The following is a 4,282-nucleotide window of genomic DNA, read 5'->3' on the forward strand; positions in this document are numbered from 1 at the left end:
CGTTGATAAATACATAGATACATGGAGACTGTAGAAGCAGCACCAAGCGTAATAAACATCTTCCCATGTGCAATACCCACATCCTTGGTGACTGGGCAGAGCCCATTGTTTTTAAATCAAAAGGAAAGGATAAAAAGTAAAACTAGTGCTAAGAGGACAGGAGGGAACTTTTGGAAGCGATGACAAATTCATGGCATAGATTGTGGTGATGGTTTTTCATGGGCGGACACCTGTCTCCAAGTTCGAGTTGTATTCATTGATTATATACAGCTTTTTGTATGTCAAAAATTAAAAGTAAAAGTTTTAAATTAAAAAAAAAAGCTTTTTCACCCCCCCTCCCCAAAAGTGAAGAGGTCTGTGTGTGTACGTATGTGTGTCTAAAATTTCAAAGTAAATGAAGCATCTGATAGGTTTCTGGTTAGTTATCAAAAGGACAGGGATTCTGTTGTCTTAGCGACGTACTAAAGCAAGTGAATTTACGTCCCAGGCCCCTCACGTCATTTCTTACCATCCCTCAGGTGCACCCCCGACTCCCACCTCATCAAATCACGGTGCTTGTGCTTCTCCTAACCTGACAGCCCCCCGCCTCATTCACCGGCCTCGGTCCCACAGCCCTGGCTTGGTCCTGCCGGTACTCCACAAAATGCTGACTGAATCAGTGAGATGTCTCAGAGAAAACATATTGTCATTGTCACAATCAATAAACTTCTCTAGCTCAAGACACTGAGATAACAAGGTGCCAAGTTACTAAAAGATCTACATTAAAAGAGCCACAATAATGAAATGACACACACACACACACACAAAGCTATAGTCTTGTGGAAACAGTCTGAGTGTCCGAACAGTCGGGGGACCGTATGGGCAGGGGGAAGTGCCATGTCATATGGGTTCCATCCGCAGGCATTCTAGATTGCTCACTGGACCCAATGCGAAAAACCAGTGACAAGGAAATGACTTCACAAAGGAGGGAACTCTCAGTCCTGGGGTTGAGAGTTTTATGGTGATGGGGGGAAATTGTGAAACGTACAGCCCAGCAAGCTCTGACCAGGAAAGTCTCATCATGTTTCGTCACCCTGTGACTTGGTTTTGCCTTAGTAGCTTTTTAGGGACGTTTCCTGAAGGATAACAGCAGGACAGATAACCCCGAAGGGTCCAGGGAGGCCTGGCGGAGGGAAGTCCAAGCTGTCGGCGCCCGTCGTAATTGGTAAAAAGCACTTTGGACTCTGCTCTGCTTACTTTATGTTTCCTGATGGTTTATTTCTTCAAATGCTCGCAGCCGCTTTCAAATTCAGTAAAAGCACATTAAACAGCGTCTCGCTTTTTGTTAGGAAGTAACAAGTGGAAGGCTGGAGGACGCAGGCGACGGTCAGGTCCTCAGTGGCCACGCTGTTGTCCGCAGTGACAACGGAGCACTCGGGCCTGCATCAGAACCACGCGTCTCCTTCCTGTCCGCGAGTCTGAGAGGTGTCGGCTTTGTAGGCTGGGCTCGTCAGACCGAGCGATTAAGCCCAGTGGTAGGATGCATGGTGTGGAAACGACGGTAAATTTTTCAAGACTCAGTGTGAATTGATGTGGTTTCAGCCCCTCTGCTCAGGAGCAGCTGCACCCTGTGCCTGGCCCTGGGAAGCAAAGCCATGGGAGGCGAGGAAACACATGTCCTTTCCCGCTTCCGAGGGGAGCAGCAGCCACGAGCTGTCCAAGAGGGGTCCTGACAACGCGAAGACCCTGCCTTGGACATCCAGAGGACATGGCCACATCCTGCCCACCTCGAACACAAAGGAGTCTCTTCCTCTAGTCTGGTCCCCCTGCCCTGCTGGCGACTGGGGAGGAGCCACACGCCGGACTCTCGCCAGAATTTCTCTTCCCATCTTAGAAATGACAGCCCACTGCAGGAGCAAGGGAAGGGCACACGTCCTCCCGCACGATGAGATGCAGCTAATAAGAAAACGATACAATTTTTCAAATGTACAACATCTGTAGAAGTCTCGTCGGCAAATCCACGGCCACATACGGCAAGGGCTTAGCGACTTGGCTTCTTTCTTTTCTCCCTCTGAAGGGCACACTTACACATCAAGGGCCATCAGATTCTGAGAGTCCGTGTAAACATCCACGGGGCGTTATTTTTTTACTTCTGTACCTGTCTAGAGACACTCAGGTACTGGAGACAGCTCTCAGGAGAAGTAGAAATGACGACTGGTGTAAGGTGTCTGCTCCGACCTCCTGCACTGCCTCTTCCTCCGCGCATCCTCCGCGCATCCTCCGCGCATCTCCGTGCATCATCCTCCCTGCATCCTCCCTCCATCCTCTGCGCATCCTCCCTGCATCCTCCACGCATCCTCCCTGCATCCTCCGCGCATCCTCCTGCATCCTCCCTTCATCCTCCCTGCATCTCTTACTTCCTGGGCAGCCTGCAGAGCGCCAGGCTGTGGGTTCAGAGGCAGAGGATGAAGTCCTAGCAAGCTCACTGCTCACTGACCGGCTCACGACTGCATTCAACCGACCTCAGGCTACAGACTTTACCTGGAGCCTGGAGAGTGGCAATAATAACATCTTCTGAGCTCATTGGTCGTTTTCATTGGCGGGACGGTTCTCGTCCTATTTCTGGTTTCGTTTTCTTGACGGCATTTATCACTGTCAGAAATTACCAGAGTCCTTGTTTATTTTCTGCCCGTCGCGCCCTCTCCTGCGGCCTTCGTGCGTTCACCGCGGCGGCATGTGGCGTGGGAATGACGGGCTCTGCAGCGCCGGCCACGTCGGGCCGAGCAGATCTTCGCCGGGTGCTCCAGCCTCTGCCGAAGACGGCTTCCTTCCGGCGCTGTTACCTGCCGCGTGGCCTCGTCGCCTGAGGTCGGTCGCTGAAGCTGCGCGAGGTCCCGGATGCAAGTCCCCAGCCGTGGGCACGGCCGTCAGCAGGTGGCGCTCTCTCCCGCAGCAATGTCCCCTCGCCACCCAGGTGACGCCGTGATTAATCATGAGGCTTCAGTTAGACGAACCGCAGAGCAACGACCACCGGGTAGTCATACTGATTGTTCCGCAGCTTTCCGTCCCTTCCCATGCACCACGCCCCGCTCCCTGCTGTTTCCTCGGGTCTTTTAGAATTTAGTGCTCGATGACCTTGAACTTGCGGAAGACACGCTGGCCCTCCGGAAGGGAGACATTTGTGCCAAGGTCTATGCTTGAAGTCCAGTTTTCGTTATTTTCTCCATTCATTCACTCACTCGTTCGTCTATTCGTCAGACCTTCCCTGGGGACAGCCACCGGTGGCGAGAACAGAGTCTGGGGGCGACACCGCGGCGGGGGGAGCTTGGATCTGCTACTTACTGCCTTTGGGAAGGTTTCCGAACCTCTCGGTGCCTGGATTTTCTGATCGGGAAAATGAGATCTTACCTCATAGGGTTGTTTCAAAGATTAAATAATTATTTATAAAGTATTAAGAAAACTGCCTGTCACACAGTAACACTGAACAAGGGTTTGTAAACAAATACTAGGTATCTAGTACTTTGCTCATGACTTACTCGACTTTCAAATGGACGTGCAGCGCTTTTTCATATCGAATATGTTGCACGCAGCCCCCCCCCATTTTAACATCTCTGAAATCAAGACAGGATGTCATAATTCCACAAATTTTTCCTTTCTAATGACATACAGAATAGTTATTTGTCTTAAAATCGATAGCATATTGTACTTGATAAAATATGGCAATTATAAATAACATGTGCAGGTCCTTTCCTCTCGAGTTGCATTTGTGTTCAAATTTCCTCAATTAAAAAAGAAAGAGGGAGAGACAGAGGAAGAGGTAAGAGCCCCTGACCCACCTCTCCTCCCACAGGATCATTCGTATCTGTGCAGACACAGCCTGGAATGGATTAGGGGACAAGGACCCCTGGAGGGTTTAAGTAGAGAGCGGGTGCACGCAAGGGTTTTAAAGTTTAACGAAGGCTGCTGTGGGAGAGCGGCTCTCATTTTGTGTTCATTCCCATCCCAGCTGGAGATGGCGCACACTTCCCTCAGTGAGGCGTGTCACCCGGGGAGGTGAAGGTCCCTGGGGGAGGTCTACGGGAAAAGAAGGGACCCTCTGAAATCAAGCCTGGGCTCCACCCTGTGACCGTGTTCTAGAAAAGGCTGGGCTTGGACTGAGGGCTGGGTGGCCTTTCAGGAAAGTGTCTCCTCAAGGCCTGGGCTGAGAGTCACAGTCAGAGGGACTGGGCCTGGATGCCCACGGAGCTGGCCAAAGTCCCTGCCTGCCTAATGTCTCTGAGCAAACAAATGGAACCCACGTTCT

At 51.1% G+C, this 4,282-nt stretch overlaps 1 long non-coding RNA gene across 1 annotated transcript; it reads right to left on the bottom strand.

Moving 5' to 3' along the window:
* Positions 1-809: 809 nt before the first annotated feature.
* LOC120585541 (uncharacterized) lies at positions 810-2,937 on the bottom strand. The gene is made up of 2 exons (XR_005648409.1): positions 2,521-2,937; positions 810-2,168 (listed from the first exon to the last, which is right to left on the bottom strand). It is a non-coding gene; the product is annotated as an uncharacterized LOC120585541 (long non-coding RNA).
* Positions 2,938-4,282: the final 1,345 nt, after the last annotated feature.

Source organism: Pteropus medius, unplaced genomic scaffold, assembly GCF_902729225.1.
Source record: "Pteropus medius unplaced genomic scaffold, Ma_sr-lr_union100, whole genome shotgun sequence".
Taxonomy (NCBI): Eukaryota; Metazoa; Chordata; class Mammalia; order Chiroptera; family Pteropodidae; genus Pteropus; species Pteropus medius.